Source organism: Cryptomeria japonica, chromosome 5 (assembly GCF_030272615.1).
Source record: "Cryptomeria japonica chromosome 5, Sugi_1.0, whole genome shotgun sequence".
Taxonomy (NCBI): domain Eukaryota; kingdom Viridiplantae; phylum Streptophyta; class Pinopsida; order Cupressales; family Cupressaceae; genus Cryptomeria; species Cryptomeria japonica.
In genome coordinates, this window is record NC_081409.1 from 295,553,945 (window position 1) to 295,567,393 (window position 13,449).

General features: G+C 31.9%; 1 protein-coding gene across 14 annotated transcripts in view; it reads left to right on the forward strand.

Moving 5' to 3' along the window:
- The window catches only part of LOC131045798 (uncharacterized), a 71,666-nt gene that overhangs the window by 16,821 nt on the left and 41,396 nt on the right, over nt 1-13,449 (forward strand). The window lies entirely within an intron of this gene.

A 13,449-nucleotide genomic window follows, 5' to 3' on the forward strand; every position in this document is an offset into this window, starting at 1 on the left:
GGGTGGAAAACTTTCAACTTTGGGAACAACCATTGGTTGGGTTATGTACACCAAAACATTGTTACTATACAATTATCTATTTGACTTTAATATATTTTCGTTATTCACATGTACACTTAATTAATACTTCTATGGCATGAATGTAAATCAATATACCTCTTAATATGACAAGTCTAATTCAACTAATAAAATAATGCCTTTACAATCAGACCTATCGACCTCTTGTTGCAGGCACTTCCCCTACAACTGCTAGTTATTGAAGTCTACAAAGTGGAGTAAATGCTATGCATGCATCTTCCAAATTTTAAGGCACTATTGCAACGTATATGTGCCCTAATTTCACTTACCTCTTAGCCAAAAATATTATTAAAATTATTTTAATATCTGTCTTTTATTTATATTATTTTTTTAAAATCATAAAATTATATATATAATGTATTTGATTTATATTATTTTTCAGATATTATTTTATTTTTTAAATATTTGTATTTGACAACATTTTTGTTGTTGCAAGAAAAATACAATTGTGTGAGAGATTTTGAATAACTATAAAGAAATTGTAGAATCAAAATATTAAATTATTTTAATATATGTATTTGATTTATATTATTTTATTTATTTATTTATTTATTTTGATCAGTAAAGGGTAAAAGCCATTTACCTTTTGACTGGAGCTATGAACTAGTGAGGCCACATTTTTTAGGTTCCTCATCCTCAGAGATGTTTTTGCCATTGTGTGTGCTTGGCATCTCCACCTTATCACTTTGTTTCACGTGCATGGCAACTCACCCTTATATCTCCATCGCCATGCATAAGCATCACCTTATCTCTCTGTTGCAGCACACATGTAGCTCCTTATCTCTTCATCTTCTGGGCATAGGTGTCTATCTCCTTATCTCTTTGTCTTCCACATGCAAGTTTCTATCTCCTTATCACTCCATTTCTGCGTGTACGGGTTGCCATCCACTGAGCTCTCTCCTCCACATTAGCTAGTGGAAATGAGGCCACATTTGACAATATCAATTCTCGCCACCATGTCAATTGACGATGGCAAGGCTAATAGACTCCCTTCCAGTGAGTGGTACCAGGTCCAATGGAATGTAGATCTGCCAACATGTGCCTTTTCATGGGTGTGCATAGTCCTCCTTTTATTTGTTCCTGCAGGATGAAGAGCATAGGCTTTGAACTCATGACCGCTTGGCTCGTGACTTACTATGACATTTTTGTTCTTGCGAAACAATAAAATTGTGAGAGAAAGTTTGAATTAACTATAAAATATATATATATGTATTCGATTTAGCTTATTTTTAAAATATTTTAATATTAAAACTACAATTTTAGAAATATAATTGTGATAAGAAAAATGTTATTAAACTTAATTCTTGATTGTGTCTTTTTTCAACATTAAAATTTAAATTTCATATTAAAATGCATTTAACTGAATCTAAAAGTGTTCTTGTTATGAAAATTTTATATTTATTTAATTAAACTTAATTTCCTAATAATCATATTTAAATGTTTTTGTTATAAAGTATAATTAAAATTCAAAGAAGATCATACCAATCAAAAAAGTGATTTTGGATAAACAATAAAAAAATAATAATGGAAGTTCATAGTTATAGAAAACGGAATAGAAAATCAGAATTACAATTATGTAACTTAATAATATATATAAAAAATTATAATAAAATAAAAATTATATAATAATTAAACAAAAATAATATAATATTTTTAATAATAAGAATATTAATAATAATATAATAATAATTAGTAATATCAATAAAAATATAATAGTAAGATTAATAATATTTTACTACACATTAATTAGTATTCCACAATTCATGAATTAAAATGCAAGTTCTTTTAGGTTGAATTACTAAGATTAAGAATAATATAATAGTACAACATATAATATAAAGTTTTCTAAATAACAACAAATAATATAAATAATATATAGAAACATATTTCATTATAATAGAATTGTAACTATTATTGATATTAAGAAAATAATAATCTGAATTATTATTTATAAAAAAATTGTAAAACAACTCAAATATTGTAAAGAGATTTTTTTTTTCAAAATTAAAATAAAATCAAATAGAAAAATAATAGTTGTAATTTAAAAAATAATTTATTTATTTATTTGATAAAATTGGCAAAGCCACTGAACTTTTATTAAATAAGTGTAAAATTTTACATGAAACCTGGTTCAAAAGAGCATATCAACAGGAAAGAATGAGGAAGAAATCATCTGATTGTAGCTCAATTACAAGATTACATCAAAACAACACATTTTCGTATGCAAAAACACCCCAACAAGCTGACATGAAACCCAGAGCAATGTGCAAGACCAACCCATGAACCCATACAATAGGAGAAAAATCCCCAATCTAGCAAAGAGTCTAGATTATACACAAAGTATGCCTCCAAGAAGAATAGCATAACCAAACACCTTCTCTTACCTAGAATAAAGAAACCCAAGAACCATAAGAGAGAGGGAAAACTGTCAATATCCATAACAACCTGAAAGCCCAATATCAAAGTCGATCGAAGAAACTAGACATTGGGGCCTTTTACAGGAGGAATGGGAGAAATGGAACCATCGACTCACACAACGGTGTAATCCTCCACCAAGTCTAGAGGAACAATTTGTAGAGGCTCAACAACACATGGAGTAGAGGTGATTGTGGCCATGGTTTCCAAAAGGAAATGAATCCACGTAAAGACACCTAATGCTCCAGCCAAAATGCAAGGCGGGATATGCTCAATAAGTTCCTCCAAATCTAGCAAGGTATCATCATAATTGTCACCAAACAAGCCACACCTGATCACAAACAACAAATCTCCAAACCAATCATTAACAACTAGCATAGTAATAGGTAAGAAACTGCCATAAGGAAACAAACCAAAGTCAAAATGATAATGAGACAAAGCAAAATCCAAATCATTAGCAGAGTAGGAGGGAAGAATGAATGCATCTGATAGAGCCCGCACCAGAGGAGCATCCATAAGGATATCCATACAAATAGTAGTAAACTGAGAAGCCACCTCAGATTGGAAAGAACTTGCATTTTCCACCAGCCAGATGAACCTCCAAAGAGTGTAAATTAAATAGCTTGCCAAGCTTCTCATTGTCAAAAGCAAAACAATCCCGAAAATCACTGAATTTAGTGGGCAATGTAATCCTATACCACCTAGAATAGTTGGTCGTCGACATGAGAGCAAAAAATAGCCAAATAATAGAAATGAAGAATGAAAATAAATAGATAACAACCATCCTCCCAAATCTCTTACCATAAAAACCAAGATCCTCAGGATAAACGACACAAGATACAGCATGAGAAATAATCATGAGCAAACTGGAGCATAACACTCAAAGAAATATCGGGTGATAAGATCCATATTACCCATGAATCGATAGTCACATCGATTCGTAGATAACAACAAAAAAATATATTTGCACACATCTATCCGTAAGCAAAACATCAATGTCTAGATCAAAAATCATTGTAAGGACAACCACAACGTCGGGCTTTATTAAGTAAGCATGTCCACATTAAATAACTCTGTAAGAACACAAGAGACAGTATGAAATTTGCCACGATATCCAAATGAGAATAATCGATGATAGGAAAAGTCATTAAAATTCGCGAAGCAGCAAAAAAATGATGACTGCTTCACACAAGGAAAGAATGTGACAAGAAAGAGGTAATCAATAATCCATCACAATTCATCATTTCTCAAAAAACACAGAATAAAGTAGGAAGCAAAAGTACCAACGTGAGAATCATTTCCAAATAACTATCAATGCCAATGATGTTGGAAGATGAATTACTCTGAGAGGGGGGTGAATCAGGGTAATAGCCAAATTAAAATTTTGACTTAAAATGCAATGAGGATCTTTAACAATACTGGATTGAGAAAATCAGATAGATAAATGATTTACACAAACATGTTAAAGCATGTTGTTTAATTGTTCATATCAGGTTGACTGAACAATTCCTCTCAATGCTTTATTTTCACAAGACTCATGCAAACATTCAAGTAGTTTATAACAACAAATTAACAGAGTGAGATGAGCAATGAAATTATCAGAGCATTACATTAATGAGCATATGAACATGAGCTTTAAGCACATTGACTGTAACAGAGATACACATAGATCACCACATAACACAGTATTTTCCTGAGTGGAAAAACCTCAGGAAAAACCCTTGTGGGGTATAAAAAACCACTCATAAATTGTCCTTTTTATTCATTCAAAGAGCACCAACTCAACACCTAAAAATCAAAAGCACCAACTTCCATAGGCACTACAACTCCCTTATAAAGTTTCTCAATGATCAAAGTAAACTACTAGGATCTTGTAACTGCAATTGTTTATGTAATCACAAAACCTTAATAGTATATCATAGAATGCTTTGCATTAAAGCCCATTACAATATGTACTATGAATACCAGTACCAAATGATAAATGTGATATCTGAAAGTAATTTCTATAAAGAATCAAAGAGATACAATAATCTCAATACAAGAAAAAATGCCCTCTTTAAAAACTCTTTTCAATCTTTTACAAACTCTACTCTGTTATATGTATAACCCATGTAACCAAATGATAGCTAAGACTCATTCATTTATATCAATCAAAGAATGAAAGAACCAGTTTTCAGTTTACAAAAACACTTGAAACAACTCGAAACCCTTTTATTAACTCAGGTAAACAAACTGAATACAAAACCCTTAACTGTTTTTCATCTTCTTTTTAAACAAATCAAAAAGACTATATGCAGAGTTATTCCCCTCTTTCCAACTGAAGAAGAAAAGCGTGAAAAACATTTTTAATTTCCTTTTTTAATTGACATAGATATTGTCACGATATTACCTCTATTAGGCCAGCAAAATGTCAAAAAAGAAACAACAAAAGAACTGCCTAGATTACCACCATTTCCAACTCAAGCAAGTCAAACAACCAGTCCACTGTTCATTCCTTGATTTTTCAATTTATAATGACAAACCAATCACCATGGTAACCGGCTCTACAAAGTGGGAGTGACGGCTAGGGTTTTGAAAACCCTTTGCAAACAAAATGAAATGATGTTGCCCTATTTTGCTTTTTCCCAGCTTCGAATACTTTGCTGAAATAAAACCATCATTTCAAGTCTGGTAAACCATTATTAAAAAAAACATGTGAATAACAAATACCACCGACACAATGATAGCCAACTCAAATGCCACATAATTTTGTCTATGACAGTGTCACGGTCCACGTGCTAAGCTCGACAACATTATACATGTTGATTGTCCATAATGAAAGGTCATGTGGTATATAATAATATATTCACTATGAAAGGTTGACATATATGCAGGTGATCGGTAAAAAAAGATAAAAAGTTATCAATTATGCAAGTCGATGTAAGTCCAAGTCAATATGAACTTTACAAATGAGCTCGATAATAATAATAAAGTGTCAAGGTATATGCATTGTGATGTATCAATTAAGTCCAATAGAATAGCAATGAAGATAGACCAAATAGAAAGCTTGATCACAATATGACAATATTGTGAACCATATGAACCATTGAAACCATAGTTTATATCATCAATAGTGAAAACAATTGTGTGATTCAAGTACCATATTGAAACCTCTTGAAACATTCTCTGAATTACAACCTTGTAATGACATCTTACAACCTGATAAATACTAGTTTTGTATCTCATTAAAATGAAAATAACTTATGAATTGTGTTCTCAATAAGACCTTAATAGTCTAACAATGAAACCATTGATAGAATACTAAGCCCTTATCAAGGACAAAATGCATAAGATATTAGATTCTAATAAGAAACAACACATAGACATATATCAACTGATAAGAGTGCACAACAAAGTATAACCATGAGAGAGAGATAAATCACTTGCATTGCACTGTATATAAATGTATCAAAAGATCATTCCATCAAAAAGAACCAATACAATATTTCACTTGTACTATGAATAGAACATGTCTGTGCCTCTTCACAAAAAAATAAAAAATGTTGAAACTCAACACCTGCAAAGAAAGTAACCCTTGTCTGCACATAAACCAAGCTTATCAGAACAACCAATACACATCAACTCTGAAAGTGAATCAAAACCAAGTATGCCAATAAGATGAATATGCTAAGTAAACCAAATGTCAACCAAAATTCCATGAATCAAAGTATGTCATCAATCATAAGAACAACCAGTTTTAACATCAAGGACAACTATGCCATAAATAGAAAGTCAACAAATGCATCAACACAAGTGTGAAAAGATGTACACCACACGAAGATGCCATATTAAATAAAACAATTAAGAAAGGTATAGCGACCACCAAAATGGGAGAACAAAAGACAACATGGATGTGCAAGACATACCAAAATAAGGACAAGCCTAATCAGGAATGCCAACCACACGCATACTAACAACTGCAAACCCAAGTGAGTGGCAACACCAAACAGTTAAAGGCATCAAGCGATTCTAGCCAAGGGTGGAAGATCTTCACCCGACACTTCTAAATAATGTATTTGTTCATTAATAGCCTTATTATCCAAAAAGTTGGCCACATAATTAGCCTCCCCGTAACAATGAGTGATAGAATAGGAATTGAACAATAGTAATTGAGCAAGAACTTTATCTAACAAATATTGCAATTTCCAAGACACAGATTTTTTATTAGCCACAGCATGAAAAGTAACCATAGAATCTCCTTCAATGATAATATCCTTAATATTAAGAGATATGGCCAAGTCCAAGCCAAAAGAAAGTGCCTATAACTCTGCATTATTATTCGTCCCATCCTCAATACATTTGCAAGCAGATTTCACAACTCTCGCATCATGGTCAGAGATGACAATCCCAATACTAGACTTACCAGGATTGCCTCTAGAGGAATGATCATAATTAAGTTTGAATTTAGCTCTGGTAGGAGGAAACCATTAGCTTCATTCTTCTTAGTCTTACAAATAACAGTTTTATTCACAGACCCATGAGAAGGCAAAGCCTTCAATTATTCCCAATTTCTAGTAACCCAATTATCCCAAGGAGAGAAGGAATTCAAATGGTCCATTTTTTTATAGATGTAAGACAGAGTAGTCTCCAAAATGGATTTCTTAAGTCGAAATAAAAAATCAGACAAAGAAGAAGATTATTTCTTTCTAACCAAATGCACCAAATGAGAATTGAAGGAGCCACAATCCATAGACAAGCATAGAAGGAGGATGAAAAAAGAAGAGGCCAAGGCTAGAACTGAGATTTAAGATCATGACACAAGACCGTAGACCATCCTATCTTAGAGAAAATTCAATACCAATAGTAAGAGGAAAATAGACAATGCATAAAGAAATGATCTAGAGATTCCAAAAAATAACCACACAACACACATTGGAACGCAATCGTAATGCCAATTTTATCAAGCCTCATACCCATTAAGACTCTATCCTGAACTGCTAGCCAAGCAAATGCACCAGCCTTAGGCAGGCAAGCCTCATGCCAAAAACGTCTAAAGGGCTAGGAATCAATAGATGCAGGAAGGGAAAGAGACAAATAACCATCCCTAACTAAGTACGAACCAGACTTAGCCTTAGTCCAAATTAGCTTGTCTTCCACATTGAAATACACAAGTGGTCTCATGTTAAGCTTTGACACATAGGCATCTTTTAACTCTTGATCAATAGAAAAAGATTCAATGGACTTCCATTTTGCCACTAGGATGAGGCTAGAAGGGTCAATATAAAAGTAATCGGATATACAAATACCGCATTGTGATTTACTAAAAATAATATATTTAAATGTTATAATTAATAATATTATAAAAAATTTTAAAAATTACTAAAGTTAATTTTTTTAGAAAATTAAATGATTTAAAAACTATTTGTTACAAGGATACTGAGAAACTATTGATACTTAAAATTTGAATAAGACTTGGGGTCAATAAGTTGTATGTGGGAATTTAATTATTTATTTATGGAAATAGATTTATGTGGACCTCAATCTAATTTGTGAAAATGCGTCTTTTGTATTATTAGTTCTTGTCGTAGGCAGGAATACTTATGCATTCATTAGATGCAATTTATTTCTTTTACTTGTCCAATCATATCATTTAATTTAAAAAATTCAATTGTATTTCTATAGTTCTTTTATTTCTACACATTTATATAATTTTATTAAAATTATTTAATTTCTCTTCTATTGGCTTATACTTGCTACAGTCATGATACAATTGATTTTTTTTTCTTTTATTTGAAAAAATATATTTCTTTCTATAGTGTCAATAGTTCTGCTGGGAAAAAGTAAATCTACAAAGATCCAAAGAAGTCAGAAATCTTATCTTCTTGTTTAATGCAAAGACTAGAAAGATCCAAAAAGTCAAAAATATTATCTTCTTGTTTAATGCAAAGGCAGACTGATCCAATAAGATGTAACCAGTTGTTTGAGTAAGTCTGAAAAAATCTTATCCCATTAAATGGGTATTGAATGCAGAGAATGATATGAAATTATTACCACAAACGTATTTTTTTGTAACCTTCATTTTAGAGACATAGAACATAAAGATGGAGCTACAAGGTGATGGATTTTTTACTTGTGATTTGTTATTTGCACCAGTGCCCAACAAACCACACATCTTATCACTGTGATTGGAAGGCTCGATTTGCATATCAGTTTAGTTGCAGACTCTTTTGCTTATTTGCAAGCTCATTCTAGTTCATTTCTCTGATCTAGTAGTTTTCTAAGACACTGCAAATCCAAGGATTTCTCAAATCTAGTCGGAAGTTTTTTATTTGTGTGGCTACAATTTTATTTTGCCTGGATCGAGGGTATTTGCAATCAGCTCTATTACAATTGCAGAGGACCCACATTTTTTAATGGGCAGATTGTATCGCTCCATTTCATTTGGCGCACATGCTTTCTATTAGCGGGTTTCTCTTTCTATGGATATTTGTGTAGATTATTGATAGACTTGTGCAGGTTATTAGTCCTTGTAATGACTCGATTTAATTGTGTGGTCTCATTTTTCATGTCCTGATCGTCTTTCACTGTATTGTCGCATTTGATTTTTTGTTGTCTTTATTACACATTGATGTTTCCAGTATCAGTGGAATTTTTTTGTAGTTTATTGTTTACTGATTGGCATTTCTACAAGGGCCAGTGCAAGGTTGATCTGTCGACTCCCCAACTATTGTAGGTCACATTGATTTTGTTGACAGGGTTTTTAATTCGATCACCAAGTGAAGTTTGCATTGTTTTTTTTTGAATTTGCTAAATTAGTGCATTTTCCATTTTATTTATCGATCGATTTCATTTCTTTTCTTTGTGGGTTGGTCGGTGCTTCTTTAGATTCCCTCAGCCCTTCCTTCTTACCAGCATTTTCTTACATATTGTTTGGCAGTTTTTATTGTTCAAGTTGTCATTTTGAAGGAAGATGCTCTCAGCCCTTCCTTCTTACCAACTACTACTTTGTGGTAAAAAGATCCACTCTGTCTGATTATTTTGCAAGGTGGTCGCATTCTCTTTTTTGGGGTGTTGGCATCTTAGGGTGATTGTTTGCTCAAAATCGGGATTGTTTTTTGCAAGCTTGAATTTTTGGCTTGGCTACCTTCTCTGATGTTCCATGCTTATTATTGGAGTGAAGTTTGCAGTGTCGATCCACACTTAACATATTGCTCTTGAAATGCTTTATTGTGTTTGATCTGGCATTCGTTTGAGCGCCTTGTTGCAGGGTTTTCGGCTAATGCCAATTGATCAGGCAGTGTGTCTCTTTGCATTTCTATACTTCATACATTCTAAAGTATGTGTGAAATTTTTCAATTATGCTAACTAAGGGTTTCCAGTTTGCATGACAACATTTGGTGTTGTGGGTCAGCGTTGTGTATGGTGCTAAGGCCTTGGGATTTGGAAGCAAGCCTGGAATTTGACGGCCACCCTTACCTGTCAAATGAATTTTTTTTTACGGTTTGGTTGTTTTGATGACTTTCATTTGACGTTTTTAGAAAAATATTAGTTGTCAAAAAAATTAGCATACGACAAAATCTTAAATTTTATGTATTAGGATAAGTTTCTAAATTTATCTTGAAGACAATCTTATTAAAAATATGTAAAAATTTAGATTTACTAAGTTTCTAAATTCATATAAAAATATACAAACTATTCTTAAAAATCATATTTAAATATTTTAAAATTGATTCAATTATCACAAGTTTAAATTCATATAAGAATTTACAAACTATTATAAAAAATCATATTAAAATATTTCAAAATTGATTCAATTATACAAGTTTCTAAATTCATATAAGAAAATAGAAACTATCCTAAAAGAAATATGAAAATATTTTTAAAATTAGAAACAATAATATCTTACCGTTTTAAAATATTCTAAATAAATTTATATTTTTTATAAAAAACATTCTAAAATAATTTATATCAATATTACGAATTATAATACTATATAATATATATTATCTATTATAATTTATTACAGTTTATTATCTATTTGAAATGTCATATGTACGTCTTTACAAAAATATAGCATGTCAATACATACGGTCTAATATTTTTTTGGGCTGTCATATACGGTCCAAAAGTGAAAAAATGACCATTTAGCCTGTCAAATTCCAGGCTTGTTTGGAAGCAGCTAAAGTGGCTCCAAAATTTGTGTTATTGATTTTTTCAAAAAAAATTGAAAATCAAAGCCGTAGTTAATTTTATTGATCACGACGATCTGTAATTTTTGAAATTTTTTGTGTTATGGATTTTTTGTGTCTTTTTGAAAAGGAGCCTTGGGATTTAATCCCACAATAGCAGAGGAGGGAGGAATATACATGAGTGGAAAAGAAAACAATTTCAAAAGAAACTAAATTGACTTAAAATTAAACATTGAATACATCAATAAGCATTTTTCAACATAAATGTCAAATAGTTTTACTAATTTAATCTAACCATGTAACTACTTTATGCTTGTCAGAATACATGATACAATTTGAAAGTGTTTATGCCTTACTTATGTCATATAACTGATCTATAAATTATTCATAACAATAGAAATTATAATTATATCAATGATCAAACCAATTATATCATGACCTATTATATGTACTGTCTAGCTAAAACCAATTGTTTCTTTCACTAAATCTTTACAATAATCTAAACATTTCGGCAGGAACTTGACGCTTTGTGTCTCTTGTTAGTTCTACCATGACAGGAATACTAATGCATTCACCCAAATTTATTAAATGTCAAAGTGTCAACCAATAAGAATCAAGAATTAAATTAGGTTGACCAAATTTCCTAATGTTTCTATTTTTCAAATTTATTTCAAAATATACAAATTGATTTATCTATTATTCTATTAGATAATAGAACTCTACAGTTTATTAAGATGATGACAGCATTTCAAATATCAAATCATCAACCAATGAGAAGCCAGAATTAAAATAGGTTTACCAAATTTCTTAATGTTTGCATTTTCATCAATAGTATTCTATAGTCATTTCACTATTATATAATAGTGACTACTTTTGTCCTATTTCTTTTGACAATGGACTAGGTGATAAAGCCCACTTGATTTTTTTATTATAATAATTTAAAAAATACATAAAATTATAAATATCAAACAGATAAAAAGATTAAATGTATAGCTTTAATTGACTCATTTATATAATGACAAGATAATAATTTATTATATAATATTATATAATAAATGAAATTATTAGATAATAATATAATGATTAATAAATAATAATGTACTATAATTTACATATATTAATAAAATAATTATAATGTATTTATTTATTAAAATTAAATATAATTGAATAATAATAAATGTTAATAATTAATCTTATAATAAGTTATTATTATATGTATATTATTATTATTTTGCTTGATAATAATAGTTTTATTCATAAATAGTAGAAAGTAGATACATAGATTTTTCAGCTGTCAATCCAAAAAACATCCCCAAACATCTCAAACCCAAAAATTTACAACTACTGACAACCCTGGAAACTACCCATCATCCACATGCAAAACATTTCACAGTATCCATTTAACGGGAAATTAAATCTCGTAGACCAACAAACAAGTTCAATTTTTTTCAAAATTTACAGACCAACCATTAATAGTTAAAAGAGAATTGCAAAAAGAAAAAGGGAAGATGAAGGTCCATACACCTTGCGAGCTCCCTTCCCTTGCATTGTCTGAAATCTCACGCAGCCTCTTCTTCTTGCACAGATGAAGCACTCGACCTTCCATAATTCTAGCTTCCCTCTTGGCTTCCCAGATTATGTCATCCAATTCCTTAATTTGCACCACCATTTTTCAGTCCTTCCCATCCGCGTTTCGCTTCTTCCCTACAATGAGCTTTGCTACAATCCTCTGCCAGTAAATGAAAGCTAAAAGTTTCTTGAAACAATCATGTGGCACAAATTCCATTCCCTCACTAACATCAAGCCCTACACCCGGAATTGCCCATTTTGTTATCGAGTCCATGCCTAACAAGTAGTCGTCATGCACAAGTAACTCCATCACCTTCTTTATCACCTCCACTGAATCACCAAGCTCCAACCCCCATGCCATAATCATCGAATACACATCCATATTTGTGTGGTAACGATGTCTGATATTGCCAAAGGCCTTCCCCAAAATTAAATGGACGCACTTAATCAAATGCTCATCCTGGAAAAGGAACATCCCATAGAGTCTTCTCTCTGTGACCTCTCCCAAAAATGGGCACAGCTGATTTTTGGTTTTAAGTGTGAAGTTCGCTTCCATGGCCACTCTGCAACTCTGTCTTTGCCACTCCTCACTCTACCAACACATAGTTGCAACAAGGAATGAATTACTAACTTTTCAAGCAGTGAGTGCAAGTAAATGCTCACTCAACTTGTAATTCCTCCGTAATGAATGATGTGTCCCTCTCTTCCCTCCACCCTTTTGCCCAGGTCAACTCTGGACATGGCATTTAAGGCATTTTGTCAGAACCATGCAAGCTCAAATGGCCATCAACGGTCACCTGATCACACCACTTAAGCATTCATGACATCTGGTGGATGAATAAATTATTATCACATTGATAACTCAATTTCAAATTCATTAAGGTGGCCAGTGCACACTTGTACCATCGCCACCCCACCACTTCATGGAAAACCTGTCCAACTCACAGGCCACATTTGACACCAGGTCTTCCACCCCATTTCCTGCTCTCCTAATGTGGGATATCCTAAAGTCTTGGAAGGATAAAAGTTTTGAACAAATAATCGAAATAAGATTGTTAATTCTCTAGCTGGGTGAGGCCCCCTTGACAATTGCTTCCACTATAATTTTTGAGTCCCCTTCTAGATGTACCTTCGGGATTTTCATGTTATTAGCTAATTCTAACCCCAACAAGGCAGTCGGTGCCTTGGCCTTGTTATTCCTACCATCTTGCAATCTCTA